General features: G+C 33.7%; 1 protein-coding gene across 1 annotated transcript in view; it reads right to left on the bottom strand.

Annotated features, from left to right (window-relative positions):
* The window catches only part of Dgk (diacyl glycerol kinase 1), a 108,240-nt gene extending 96,665 nt beyond the window's left edge, over positions 1–11,575 (bottom strand). The window contains exon 1 of the mRNA XM_076779156.1: positions 11,336–11,575. The gene's annotated coding sequence lies outside the window, so the exon portion shown is untranslated. The remainder of the gene's footprint in view (positions 1–11,335) is intronic.
* Between the last annotated feature and the right edge of the window lie 4,945 nt (positions 11,576–16,520).

Below are 16,520 nucleotides of genomic sequence, written 5' to 3'. Positions count from 1 at the left end.
TTAATTTAAGGTCCTCTTCTCCCTTAATAAATAAAATTAAACGAATATGCACACCGGACTATATTTCAATATTTCAGTTTCATATTACATTCGCATCCCTAAACCAGCTGTTAGGGAATTTTTAATTATTACTAATTATTTAGATATTTTTTTTTATTAAAGTTCCTCTTTCCACTTAAATTTTGATAAATACATGGATTCTATTGGAACGAAAGTACGATTGAATTGATTTTTCAACACTATATCTCTATTTTGTCATTCAGTATTTAAATAATTCAGATTACTAAAACCAACAAAATTGCACCTTGTTAGGTATTTTTTTTTAATTTAAGGTCCTCTTCTCCCTTAATAAATAAAATTAAACGAATATGCACACCGGACTATATTTCAATATTTCAGTTTCATATTACATTCGCATCCCTAAACCAACTGTTAAAGAATTTTTAATTATGACTAATTATTTAGCTATTTTTATTTATTAAAGTTCCTCTTCCCACTTAAATTTTGATAAATACATGGATTCTATTGGAATGAAAGTACGTTTGAATTGATTTTTCAACACGATATCTCTATTTTGTCATTCAGTGTTTAAATATAATTCAGATTACTAAAACCAACAAAATTGCACCTTGTTAGGTATTTTTTTTTAATTTAAGGTCCTCTTCTCCCTTAATAAATAAAATTAAACGAATATGCACACCGGACTATATTTCAATATTTCAGTTTCATATTACATTCGCATCCCTAAACCAGCTGTTAGGGAATTTTTAATTATTACCAATTATTTAGATATTTTTTTTTATTAAAGTTCCTCTTTCCACTTAAATTTTGATAAATACATGGATTCTATTGGAACGAAAGTACGATTGAATTGATTTTTCAACACGATATCTCTATTTTGTCATTCAGTATTTAAATAATTCAGATTACTAAAACCAACAAAATTGCACCTCGTTAGGTATTTTTTTCATTAATGGTCCTCTTCTCCCTTAATAAATAAAATTAAATGAATATGCACACCTGACTATATTTCAATATTTCTGTTTCATATTACATTCGCATCCCCAAAACCAACTGTTAAAGAATTTTTAATTATGACTAATTATTTAGCTATTTTTATTTATTAAAGTTCCTCTTCCCACTTAAATTTTGATAAATACATGGATTCTATTGGAATGAAAGTACGATTGAATTGATTTTTCAACACGATATCTCTATTTTGTCATTCAGTGTTTAAATATAATTCAGATTACTAGAACCAACAAAATTGAACCTTGTTAGGTATTTTTTTTTCATTAAAAGTCGTGTTCTCCGTTAATAAATAAAATTAAACGAATATGCACACCGGACTATATTTCAATATTTCAGTTTCATATTACATTCGCATCCCTAAACCAGCTGCTAGGGAATTTTTAATTATTACTAATTATTTAGCTATTTTTTTTATTAAAGTTCCTCTTCCCACTTAAATTTTGATAAATACATGGATTCTATTGAAATGAAAGTACGATTGAATTGATTTTTCAACGCGATATCTCTATTTTGTCATTCAGTATTTAAATAATTCAGATTACTAAAACCAACAAAATTGCACCTCGTTAGGTATTTTTTTCATTAATGGTCCTCTTCTCCCTTAATAAATAAAATTAAATGAATATGCACACCTGACTATATTTCAATATTTCTGTTTCATATTACATTCGCATCCCCAAAACCAACTGTTAAAGAATTTTTAATTATGACTAATTATTTAGCTATTTTTATTTATTAAAGTTCCTCTTCCCACTTAAATTTTGATAAATACATGGATTCTATTGGAATGAAAGTACGATTGAATTGATTTTTCAACACGATATCTCTATTTTGTCATTCAGTGTTTAAATATAATTCAGATTACTAGAACCAACAAAATTGAACCTTGTTAGGTATTTTTTTTTCATTAAAAGTCGTGTTCTCCGTTAATAAATAAAATTAAACGAATATGCACACCGGACTATATTTCAATATTTCAGTTTCATATTACATTCGCATCCCTAAACCAGCTGCTAGGGAATTTTTAATTATTACTAATTATTTAGCTATTTTTTTTATTAAAGTTCCTCTTCCCACTTAAATTTTGATAAATACATGGATTCTATTGAAATGAAAGTACGATTGAATTGATTTTTCAACGCGATATCTCTATTTTGTCATTCAGTATTTAAATAATTCAGATTACTAAAACCAACAAAATTGCACCTCGTTAGGTATTTTTTTCATTAATGGTCCTCTTCTCCCTTAATAAATAAAATTAAATGAATATGCACACCTGACTATATTTCAATATTTCTGTTTCATATTACATTCGCATCCCCAAAACCAACTGTTAAAGAATTTTTAATTATGACTAATTATTTAGCTATTTTTTTTTATTAAAGTTCCTCTTTCCACTTAAATTTTGATAAATACATGGATTCTATTGGAACGAAAGTACGATTGAATTGATTTTTCAACACGATATCTCTATTTTGTCATTCAGTATTTAAATAATTCAGATTACTAAAACCAACAAAATTGCACCTCGTTAGGTATTTTTTTCATTAAAGGTCCTCTTCTCCCTTAATAAATAAAATTAAATGAATATGCACATCTGACTATATTTCAATATTTCAGTTTCATATTACATTCGCATCCCCAAAACCAACTGTTAAAGAATTTTTAATTATGACTAATTATTTAGCTATTTTTATTTATTAAAGTTCCTCTTCCCACTTAAATTTTGATAAATACATGGATTCTATTGGAATGAAAGTACGTTTGAATTGATTTTTCAACACGATATCTCTATTTTGTCATTCAGTGTTTAAATATAATTCAGATTACTAAAACCAACAAAATTGCACCTTGTTAGGTATTTTTTTTTAATTTAAGGTCCTCTTCTCCCTTAATAAATAAAATTAAACGAATATGCACACCGGACTATATTTCAATATTTCAGTTTCATATTACATTCGCATCCCTAAACCAGCTGTTAGGGAATTTTTAATTATTACTAATTATTTAGATATTTTTTTTTATTAAAGTTCCTCTTTCCACTTAAATTTTGATAAATACATGGATTCTATTGGAACGAAAGTACGATTGAATTGATTTTTCAACACGATATCTCTATTTTGTCATTCAGTATTTAAATAATTCAGATTACTAAAACCAACAAAATTGCACCTCGTTAGGTATTTTTTTCATTAAAGGTCCTCTTCTCCCTTAATAAATAAAATTAAATGAATATGCACATCTGACTATATTTCAATATTTCAGTTTCATATTACATTCGCATCCCCAAAACCAACTGTTAAAGAATTTTTAATTATGACTAATTATTTAGCTATTTTTATTTATTAAAGTTCCTCTTCCCACTTAAATTTTGATAAATACATGGATTCTATTGGAATGAAAGTACGTTTGAATTGATTTTTCAACACGATATCTCTATTTTGTCATTCAGTGTTTAAATATAATTCAGATTACTAAAACCAACAAAATTGCACCTTGTTAGGTATTTTTTTTTAATTTAAGGTCCTCTTCTCCCTTAATAAATAAAATTAAACGAATATGCACACCGGACTATATTTCAATATTTCAGTTTCATATTACATTCGCATCCCTAAACCAGCTGTTAGGGAATTTTTAATTATTACCAATTATTTAGATATTTTTTTTTATTAAAGTTCCTCTTTCCACTTAAATTTTGATAAATACATGGATTCTATTGGAACGAAAGTACGATTGAATTGATTTTTCAACACGATATCTCTATTTTGTCATTCAGTATTTAAATAATTCAGATTACTAAAACCAACAAAATTGCACCTCGTTAGGTATTTTTTTCATTAATGGTCCTCTTCTCCCTTAATAAATAAAATTAAATGAATATGCACACCTGACTATATTTCAATATTTCTGTTTCATATTACATTCGCATCCCCAAAACCAACTGTTAAAGAATTTTTAATTATGACTAATTATTTAGCTATTTTTATTTATTAAAGTTCCTCTTCCCACTTAAATTTTGATAAATACATGGATTCTATTGGAACGAAAGTACGATTGAATTGATTTTTCAACACGATATCTCAATTTTGTCATTCAGTTTTTAAATAATTCAGATTACTAAAACCAACAAAATTGCACCTCGTTAGGTATTTTTTTCATTAAAGGTCCTCTTCTCCCTTAATAAATAAAATTAAATGAATATGCACACCTGACTATATTTCAATATTTCAGTTTCATATTACATTCGCATCCCCAAAACCAACTGTTAAAGAATTTTTAATTATGACTAATTATTTAGCTATTTTTATTTATTAAAGTTCCTCTTCCCACTTAAATTTTGATAAATACATGGATTCTATTGGAATGAAAGTACGATTGAATTGATTTTTCAACACGATATCTCTATTTTGTCATTCAGTGTTTAAATATAATTCAGATTACTAGAACCAACAAAATTGAACCTTGTTAGGTATTTTTTTTTCATTAAAAGTCGTGTTCTCCGTTAATAAATAAAATTAAACGAATATGCACACCGGACTATATTTCAATATTTCAGTTTCATATTACATTCGCATCCCTAAACCAGCTGCTAGGGAATTTTTAATTATTACTAATTATTTAGCTATTTTTTTTATTACAGTTCCTCTTCCCACTTAAATTTTGATAAATACATGGATTCTATTGAAATGAAAGTACGATTGAATTGATTTTTCAACGCGATATCTCTATTCTGTCATTATCATTCCGTGTCTAGGGTAATTCAAGTTACTAGAACCAAGAAAACTGCGCGATAGTCGCGAGTGGAATCGAACAGCGACCGCTTTAAAGATGTTACGAGATAAGCTTCCGCAATATTCGTCTAACGGAAGCCACGCTACGGGAGCGATTTTGGCACGAGTGCTAGCAGCTTCCAAGTCGCGAAGCCATTCCGCGGTAGCCAGTTGCGATAACATTTTCCAACAAGTTTGAAAACGTCAATAAATCGGATGAATCATGTTCAAAGTTATCCAACTATTATCGAGAGTCACGAGTTTCCGCGATAATCGAGAATATTAAAAACCGGGAAACGCCTTTGATCCGATACACTTGGCGTACCGAAAATTAATATGGAAATTGTTCGAAAGCATCCCGAGAGAAACAAATCTAACTTTCTAAATTTTGCGAAGGTCTGTTAAATTTATTCGACGAAATTAAGGGAGGAAACCACTGTGAAAGGCAATTTTCAAGAATTCTTTGGGCGTAACTATGAAACTCTTTCTGATAAATATTTAATTTTTTCGAATTATTTTTGAATTGCTTCTTGTAAAAATTTCGTATAAAAATATTAATTATTATAGATATAATAGGACCCACTGTAAGAAGCCTCCAAAAAATTCTTAGAAACGGGTGGATGTGTAATTTTTCACTGCAAGTTGTGCAACAAGAAATCATGCAATTTTCTTAGACTATAAGGCAGTAGTTTTGATTCCATGTACCGGATTTTTGAAAATAATTATTTATTATGAAATGGAGGAAGCTTGAAGGAAAAATCTCAAAAAACTGTGACAAAGTCAATATTTCTTTTGACACCACGTCGAAACTAATTATTCGATCGAAAATTCCGTAAGTACAACCGAAGAGAATAGCATTAGAAACCACCACACAAAATTTTAAGTAAATCGGATGAAAATTGACTGAGTTATTGAGCCACTCAGTTTGAAAAATGTAGCTTTGAGAAAAACGCATTTAAAGTTTTGTGCGAAATTATCTAGGAAATAAAGTTGAAGTTTTTAAACTTTCTAAAGGGCATCCACTTCAGGACCCTAAAACGTATTCTCTGTAGAAAGATCATCGTCATCTCCTTCATTTATATCTCATTTTTCCTTCAACTGAACGTCATGCGTCGCTGTTTTATGTTTTCGCTGAGCAGCGGAAAGGCGAAGCGTTTCCTGTTTGCGTCGATATGCGTCTGCCTGTGGTCCAATTTTAATATCGAGGACCTTAATTATTTGTAATAACCCTGAATAGCCATCGTTAAATTGGATTATGGCTAAATAAGTTGCCAGTTGGAGCACTTTAGTCGTGTATCGGTGCATTTCATTCACACCGCTTATCACTTTAGACTAAATGCTCTTGATTCACATAGTTATTTCGACCAAAACACTTCCCATTTATACGAGACCTTTACCACAGAAGAAATAATAAAAGAATTTCAAAGTAAAGAATTAAAGAGCAGTTAGTTTCAAGGGTTACGCATATTCCATATTCTGTAACTTTGTCATTTTTGTGAATTTTACTTTAATATTTTAGGGAGTCATTCTTAAAACTTCATTGAAAAGAGATAAAAAAGAAATTTCGATTTTTTCAATCCGTCACAGTGGTGTCCCCCCTTAACGCCACCATTTGGCGTTTAGCTCCTAAGCATTTCAATTGTGGCATAAAAATTATTGAAATAACTGCTTTTTTGGCTGCCGGCATATTCAACGAAGGATTTTCGTTCGTCCTTCAAACAATGCAAGAGTTCAGTATAGTAATTGGACAGCAGAGCAAAACATTCACTAATCATGAAAATAAACGCCGTATTAAACAGCAGTAGCGCCGTAGTCTTCATTGCACAAAAGAGGCTCACGCTTCTCAAGAAGAAGAAAAAATGGCTAAATCACAACTTTTCAAAGAAGAGGAAGATCTGTTCTATGGCCCTGGAATCATAGATTAGTAGAAAACCACGGTAAGTTAAAATGAATTACGAATTTTTCACGATATTTCTGTTACTCAAACTTTAAACGCGTTTTTCTCGAAACGCAAAACGCCGTGCAACAAAGCTCAAAAACTAATCAATCGATCTTTATGAAACTTGGCACAAATATTCTATAAATAATTGGCCTCAGCATGACGAGCTCTGATTTTTTATTTTTTTATTTAAAACACTGATATTAACAATAAAAAAAAAATCCTTCTTTGCTTCAAAACTTCGCCATATTTGCAATTTTGCAAATTTTAATAAAAGAAGACCGTCATGCTGAGCGTTCTTCCATAAACTAAAGAATCCATTTTAATTTTTTTGTTTCAGATCATTTTTGAAACCTGTACGCTGCACGGCGCATTTACAAAATGCCATTTTCAAGCCGCCATTGTACCGTTCTTATTAACAATTACCGTTTTAAAAAAATATTCATGTTACGTTATAATATTAATAAATGATACCTCAAATTTTAGATCAATCTACGCATTATATTTTTCACAAAAAATTCTTGAAAAACAGGCCATTTACATGAGGTTCCCCCCTCAAGGAAGATTCGATTTTACTTGGCTACTGGGAGAGATCGCGTCGAAATTTTTGGCAACTAAACGATCTCGTGCGGAACACGTACTTCGTGTAACACGTGTTCGATACAATTTGCCTCGAGAATAATGGGAGATTCGAACGTTCTTGCGCACCATTCGATAATGGCACGCTTTGGACGAATGAATAAATTCCGCGATACGAAGAAACGATGAGTCTAGGAAATTTTGAGTCGAAAGATCGATTCGGTACGATTTAGATTGTTGGAAAATAAACATTACGTAAGGTATGTATCGACTGCTGAGGGTGGAAGGATTGATAAAGGTCAGTCTGTGTAGAAAGGTCGCTCATTGATGCTTCGCGTGCACGAAACAATTCCAACGTTAGAATGACAACCGGCGTTGACAGTCGGTTGGCTAGAACGTTCGTTTCCACAGGTGGTCGGTTGGCATTCCCGATGTCAATGGCACTCCCGTCGACTATGCACGGCAGCCACTGTTACGAAACTCTTGGCAACGATACGCGAAGTCTGAAAGAGCGCGGCCAAGAGCGTCGTGGCGCCGCCACAGAGCTCTGGAAAACGGCATTTCGTGGCCAAAATCCAATTTTTTTCACTTCTGTATTTAGACAAAAATTATATCCTACTATAATTTTCGAATCCAAATATATTGTTTCCTTTTTATATTATTATATAGAGTCTTATGTTACGTGCAATATCTACGACTAACGATGAGACTGCTCCTGACAAAAGCAATAAAAATGTACAATAAAAAAAAGATGGTAAAAAATGACCAAATATCACATTATACAGGGTGTTCGGCCACCCCTGGGAAAAATTTTAATGGTAGATTCTAGAGGCCAAAATAAGACGAAAATCAAGAATAGCAATTTGTTGATGGAGGCTTCTTTAAAAAGTTATTAACAATTAAATTCAAAAATTTCAAATCGTTTTGGAAAAATTATTTTCGGCTGCGGGGATCAATTACAATCATTTTTGGTGAATACACATACTTACGAAATCCTACCCACTTTCGAGAAAAAAATTCGAGTAAGTGCTGAAAGTTTTGGGTGAAAAAAAAAATTTTTCAAATCGTTCTAAAAAAATTATTATCAGTTGCAGAGGTTAATTGCAAGCATTTTTGGTCAACAGATATACCTCAGAAATCCTACTCAGTTTCGAGAAAAAAATTCTTTACCAAAAATCTAATTTGAGGCCAGAAATGCTTCCCTGAAATTTCATGCGAATCTTTAAAATGTCATAACTCCTGAACGGATTGGACGATTTTAATGTTTAAAAAAGCAAACGACGCGTATTTTAGCGGAGAATATGTACAAATCACGAAAATATTCGAAAATTTGGTTCTTGACCACGCAAAATGAAAAAAACCCCATAAAAATGGTCCAATTTTCAAACAGTCATAACTCCTACAATTGTTAATATATTTCAATGAAACTTTTTTCTGAAGTAGAGCTCATGGGTACCTACAAAAAAGTATTAGACAACTTTTCTGTAGGGCGTCAAATAAAATTATCAAAAATGAAAAACGAAGTTTCAAGGAAAATCGACAAGGGGGTAGGTGCCTAAATTTTTCGACGAAAAAAAAAATTTTCAAATCGTTCTAAAAAAATTATTTTCGATTGCAGGGGTCAATTACAATCATTTTTCGTCAATAGATATACCCCCGAAATCCTACCCACTTGCGAGAAAAAAATTCGAAAATGTGTAAAATTTTTTGGCAAAATTAAAAAATTCTAAATCGTTTTAGAAAAATTATTTTTAGTTGCAGGGGTCAATTACAATCATTTTTGGTGAATAGACATACCCCCGAAATCTTGCGCATTTTCGAGAAAAAAAATTCAGTACGGGTGAAACTTTAAACGTTAATAACTTTTTAATGAAGCCTCCATCAACAAATTGGTATTCTTTATTTTCGTCATATTTTGGCCTCTAGAATTCTCCATTAAAATTTTTCCCAGGGGTGATCGAACAGCCTGTATATACTGCAAACATGTTGGGAAAGTTATTAAAAATATGATTGAAGCGGAGGAAGTGCGTAGAGTGAAAAGTGGGGAATTGTTTACTTTAATTGTTCCTGACTTTGAATTAAAACTCTGAAAATTTAACAATATTTTACGCTGGAAAATCATATTTTTATATTTTAGATTAAAAATGTTAGTTAATATTGATAACACGTATGTTCATAATAACTTGTATATAAGGAAAAATTTAATATATTAGAAGCAAACAATAATTATTATATTCTGTTCTTTGTTTTTTAAAATAATAATACTATGTATGCGTACCAAAATAATTCTTAATACTTCGAATAAGTCATTTACTATGTCATCTATGTACTTGTCTCATAACTATAATATTAAATAACGTTTATACCAGTTTTTCTATCTACAATATAAAAATCAAATTTCATCTATGAAATAACGTTGAACTTTTCCATTTCGTGTGTTTAATTTGAAGTCAAGCACATTTGACGTAAACAAGTTTCAATTTTCTTGCTCTATGCACTTTTCACTACAATCGATTTTTAAATTATTTCTAATTATTCTAATAATTATGCTAATTTCTCACAAGCAACAATTCCTGAAATAATAGGAGGAACTACTCAATCATTGACACTTTAAAAATCGTAAATAAAAATCGCATTAAAAAAGTAATCAGAATCGAAGTTTCGATTTCTTTTATTTTACATTATCATACTATCTAGTAAAACTCTGAAATTTATTAATAATGAAAATACATTTAAATTGATTTTTATTAATATTAATTGCCCATTATTCACATTGATTTCCCTAATTTTCTCTAATAAAGATAAAATCATTAATACAAGCAACTTTGAATAAAATTAATATAAAAATATTACTATTCGTGAACCATCTTCGTTAAAATTGGTTGTTCATATTTGAAACTGTTCCTATATTTTTAAACTTTCTTAATTTGGTGTCAATAATTAAAATAATTTACCCTACCTCCCTCTATAACATTCGCGTCGTGAACATTAGCAAGGAATCACTAATCTTCGTTAAAATTGGTTGTTCTGGCTTCATATTTGAAACTGTTCCCATATTTTTAAACTTTCTTAATTTGGTGTCAATAATTAAAATAATTTATCCTAACTCCCTCTATAAGAGAGGTGATTAACAAGGAATCACTGTACATCAAAAAGAAACTTGACAACCTCCTTCCAAACGTCAGGACATAAAGAACGCACAGAAAATGAAACGATTCGCCGAACAACGCGACACTTTATACCAGTGGTTCTTAATTTTACATATCGTTGCACACATTATCCCTAAAAATATCAACATCTTCGCGATACTTCAACATTACGTTAACTATTAGACCAAATTAAATCCTTCGAGACAATGTCCTGAACTTAATATTACATCCTGCACAGAGAAATTATAAGCTTTCTTATCCAAGCTGCTAGATATAGTAGAAAAGCGTGGAGGTCGACGTCTTTGGAAACTTTCGAATGCTGAAATCGAAACTTCCCTAACAATCTTTTTCTTTTTTTTAAAAACGAATTTTTCAAACATTTGAGAACACTACAAAACTCTTTTACCAATTATTTGGTCTCGACGGTGTTAAAATTGAACGCAGATCCACGATCCTCTCTCATCTAATACAAATTCTATCAAGGATACAATCTTAAAGATAAACTCGCTTATCTTAGAGCCAAAGATTTACTGGAATTAAAACCGAACGAGTCTCGACGGATTCTAATGTTGTTTGTAAGCAAGTTTGAAAGAGTTATTTTCGGAATCTTTCCTACCATTGCTCCTAAGCTCATGCTCCTCTCGTAAAGCGATCTGTACAAATTTTCTGTACAACGTTGATTTAACGTTGATTTAAGAACGTTATTCTGAGGAACATTGCATAGAATAGGTTCTAAGCTCAGATTAGATTGACATAAGGGGTCCGGGTGGAAAACAAAACGATTAAGAACCACTGCTTTATAGGATTGTCAAAGAAACGCTTATCGAAATAAGGGAAAAATTTGTAGTGATGTCGTTCTGAATTACCATTTCTGCATCGTCCTGTCGCAGACGCTTTGAGGCGTCCTTCACGTTTCCGGCATTGTCCTAGACCAGCCTGGTTCCGTTCAAAATGCAAATCGCCGTTGGATGTTCGCGCGATCGAGCCTAAGGAAATCTGTCGTCACTGTCGTCGCTGTCGAACAACTTGGGAAACGATACGCGAGCGCGAAACACGATTTCCCGGTACTGCGAACAACCCACACAATCAGGTACGCACACGCGTAAGGCGCGAGACCGACTGACTGATTCTCGCGATTTCGGCCGTGGTCCCTTCACTAGCGCCACCTGTTCTACGCGGCCGTCCCACCGATAGTATATGTATACTTTAATCACTCAAGTGCGTGCGCACTTCAAGGGGAAATTCCCAAAATATGAAGACGATTCCATCCCTCCAAAAGTTATGAAATCTATGAAAGAAATATTTCTAACGTTGACGGAATATGTATACAAACGCCCAAACGACGAAGCAAATCGAACGTATAGAGGCACTGTCGACGAATAATATAATGTATACATTACAGTGCGTTGCCACCAACGAGACACACTTCCTAAATGGTGAAGTTACAATTATATTTCAACAAATAATAAAGCTTCAATCGCAAATATCTCGACAACTATTTACTATCTGCTCCCATTCGTGAAAAGAATAACAAGATCTACAAATGTGCCAGGATTCGATAAAATCGGTGAACCGAAGGCTTTGCCCTCTCCTTGCAAGTACTGAAAACACTCATTATCCGATGCATTTTCGTGTCACGTGCGACATTACCGAATTCTGAGAAGAATAAGACGACAGCGCTAACGGAACGGCAGGAATTACAATTTAATTTAACGATCGCCAATTATTTTAAACACATAACCACAGACGAGGTATACGCACCTTATGGACTTTCGTAGCTCAATCTGACTGCCATATCGACCTGAAAATTCGGAGGTGATTTTAATGTTCTCTTCTCATGGATGGTGGTCAGTTGAGAAACTATTCACTGAATTAGTATTAACGAGCAGACAGCTGTAGTGTGTACGTAAATACATGTGAATTGACTATGGAAGGGATTGAAATACATTTTTAAATCTGTTGGTAATGTTGCGAGTGCCACGAAAATGGTAATGGGATTTCGAGACCCCATAAATATGGGTCGAAAAAATACACTGTGTGAAAGATCTACTCGTATACCTCGTCCGAGACAATACTCTTGAATCTTTGATAAATCAATGAGAATTAAAACTAACCTAGTGAAGAAGCTCTATATTTATTATGACCTATGCAAGGCGGATCGCAGCCAATCTGCTAATATTATTTAGTTTTTAATTAATAATTGCATTACCCAGCTAAGAGTGATACGATTATTAATTAAATGCTAAATAAAATTACCCAGGTCTCACCACGTGGAGGTTGCTGCGAGTGGAGACCCACCCTAACCGAATCCCATCCACCCTCCATTAATAAAGAGCTTTTGTGACCAACGATCGTTGGTCGAGGAAGCAACAAACGAAAGTGCAACCAATGAAAGATGCATAACTAACGAAGAGAGTTGAAAAAATTTTTAAAAGAATTTGTCTTCAAATAAAAATAACCTGCCTAACATAATGGTTAACCAAACACCTGCCTAACTATAAATCTAAATTCGTTTATTATATCAAGAAACAATTCTAAATTCGCAGCCATCAGCTCAGTGTCACCCACGAAGAATAACTTTTCTATCGTGGATGACACCGATTACCAGGTCCCACCACGTGGAGGTTGCTGCGAGTGGAGACCCGAAAGGAGATAGATGGAATCAAAGTTCCATCGATCTCCCTTTTACATTCTTACAAGCTAGATTACTAAACTAGAGAGATAGAAGGAAGCAATGTTCCTTCGATCTTCTAGTTTAGTTGTACCAAGTAATTATTTCGTTTAAAAAGGGATGAAGCTAAATTATGGGAGACGCGACGCGACGCGATGCTGAACCGTGCAGCAGATCTTCGGATCGAATCGACACTGCCCTTGGTAGATTGATTTCTATTTCTAGAAATCGATCTATCATTGGCAAGCGACTAGATCTTTCGGACAAACTGGACGGCCGATCACATGTTTCGCTCGACGGAACAGTGGTGACCGAAGCAAGAAACGAGAGAACGAGTCGAGAGAAGCTACTTGTTAAATAATTACTTGGCATACGCAGATACACTAGAGACTTAAAATTAACGTCGAAGTTTGAACTAACGGAGTTGAAACTAAATTAGTGGTACCAAACAATTATTTCGTTTAAAAAGGGAAGAAGCTAATTGTGGAAGACGCGACGCGACACGACGCTGAACCGTGCAGCGGATCCGAGGATCGAACCTACTGCCCTTGCTAACTCGATCTCAACAAGAAAACAGAGAACTGCAACTCCGAATCGAGGTCTCCATTTCTCCAACGCAACCCGCCGGGAGCCCGAAGGACCCGACTTAGGCTGTCTGACAAAGAGAGAGTACCTGAGACAGAGTCGACTTCCGCTGGAAGGTATGCGTTTCCGCAGAATACGGAAACTCCATACCTTCCAGCGAAGTGCCGTTTTCCCTCAATCAAGCTTACCAAGGGAAGGCGATTAGATCTTTCGGACCAGATACACGGCCGATCACGTGTTTCAATCGATGAAACAGTGGTGACCGAAGCTAGGATCGAGAGAACGAGCGAGGGAGAAGTTACTTATTGAATAATTGCTTGGTAGGACGCGGAAATATGTACAATAAAGAAATCTTCGACGTTAATTTTAAGATTTGCGACGAAGCTTAAATCTAATCGACTTAGAATTAAATGTCCCTCGGCGGTTGTGGCGTCTTACTTCGATGTCCCTGCGAATAATCTGAAACTAAAATTGATAACCATATTAGTGACATACGAAAGGGAATTTAATAAACACCATGCAAAACTAGACGAAGCGATGGAATAATTTGTCGTGCTGATGTACCGAAGAGTAAGAATCTATAAGATTCTCGATGCTAAACCTACCTAAGGAAATGTACAAAATTTACACATGATACAAACAAAGTATTCTACCTATACTTGCGTAACGAGAGATAAATAGAAGTAGAGATAATGTCGAAGTAAAATATCAAACGATTACAAAAATTATCTGGAGAACCACACAAATTTCAAAGACGTACAGAAACAAAGATTGAGCAGAATTAAAAATTCAACGATGAAATCAAAGAATGAAAATAGCCAAGAATTGAAAATCCAACGATGAAATCAAAAAATGAAAATAGCCAAGAATTAAACAAAATATCACAGCGAAATAGAACAAGAATAAAAATCTTATTCTAATTAGTGACATCAAAATTCCTAAAATAGTATACAAACAAAGTTCACAAAATAATATGCAAACAAAAATGGTACATGATTCGACACAATCATGGCAATTCAAACAATAAGGCAGTAGTAGAAATAGAGGAGGACAACATAATAATCAGATAAAACCGGACAGTCAAAGAACATTGAATTATGACCAAACAAATAAAATAAACTGGTCAATTTTGTGATAATAATATAAATAAGTAAAGTGGGCTTACTATTTGTTGAGCATTAGTTACCATTACCAAGGAAGTACCAAAGGTCCAGCTGTAACATAAGAAACGATTCGTAATTTAGCAAAAGCGATAGACAGTTCCATAACGTTCAATTGGTATCAAACGACAAAATAAAAGTGGGGAGAGCAATTTTAAATAGTTCTTACCAGTGGTCATCACGGTCCGGCACTGGTCAGTAGTGGTCAGTAATGGTCAGTAGTCGGATCTGCACTGGTCAGCACTGGTCAGTAGTGGTCAGTTCTGGTCAGTTCTGGTCAGTCCTGGTCACTCCTGGTCCCCAGTGGTCAGCGCTCCACGAATGGCCTTGTTTAGGCCCGCGAGACCCGATCCCCCTGGATGCTCCAGGGGTACTGAAGAATTTGTCCAGCGGTAGTCTTCGAGTGGGGAAGTCAAAGAGTGGGGAGGCACTATCAACGTGAAGAGTTAAGAACCGCTTGGTCTAAAGAATAACACTATTTCGATTAGTCCCACCTCTTGACCATTTCTAGATCTTCACTGGACCTTCGCTAATCTTGATGTCAACCTCACTGTTGACCACCAGTGACCATACGTTAGTCATTGCTGATCATCGACCCATTAAAACCATTACGAAGATTAAAGCCTTCTTACGAGGATCTCCTTACAATTTGATGCATGATCTTTTTAACATTTTGTTCCACTTTAGAAGAGTGTATCTCATATTATAAGACACTTGTGATACAGCGATAGCGTTCATCCCACTAACGATAGGTCTATTCTTTACCTCGTTTATGTGTAGTAGGTATACATGGGTTGGAAAATAAAAATGCCTGGGCAGTTGAGACTCAAAATCATATGCAGGTTGACACAAATCGGATTTCAGCTGTTTCGAAAGCAAGAAAGAAAGACTCTACATTCGCCTTCTTTCTTGAATTCCCGAAGCTGTCCAAAGCGCTTAAGCTCACGTACACATGGCTGTGGATTGGTGTGCGTAAATGGAGGGATAAGCTTACTCTGGGCACCGGTCTGCCGTCTGATAACACTGTTATGAATCAATTTTTAGATTTATCAAGCCACATATGTATAACCTTCATATCTGTAGTGTTAGTCATTCTCTATTCGTTAATTTTTGTTAATACATGTCTTTTTGTACATCAGTTCGAACAATTGCCATACCGAGCGAAAAATTCGGAGGTGATTTTAACGTCCTCGTCAGTGAGAAACTTCATTGAATTTTCATTCATTCATTGAATTAGTATTGAGGGGCAGACAGTTGTAATGTGTGCGTAAAAACATGCGAGTTGACTATGGGGAAGGGATCGAAATTCATTTCTAAATCTGTTGGTAATGTTGCGAGTGACACGAAAATAGCAAAGGGGTTCTAGAGTCTTAGAAAAATGGGCCGAAAAAATATATTGGATATAAGATCTACTCGTATACTTCGTCTATGATTATAACTTCCTTAAATTATTCCCCTGCGACGATATTTTTTTTATAGTAAAAAAGAATTCATTGCTTTACGGAATATTACTTGAAGCACCATCTACAGCAAAATGTCCAAGTTTGTCGAGAAATAGTTCGTTGTCTTCTGACGTGAATGGCGGTGCAATTTTTCGACTAGCAGTGCAGTTTCTTTTATTTTACGAATAAGCTT

The sequence above is a fragment of the Colletes latitarsis genome, chromosome 11 (assembly GCF_051014445.1).
Source record: "Colletes latitarsis isolate SP2378_abdomen chromosome 11, iyColLati1, whole genome shotgun sequence".
Classification (NCBI taxonomy): Eukaryota; Metazoa; Arthropoda; class Insecta; order Hymenoptera; family Colletidae; genus Colletes; species Colletes latitarsis.
This window is presented reverse-complemented; position numbering and strand designations above follow the sequence as displayed.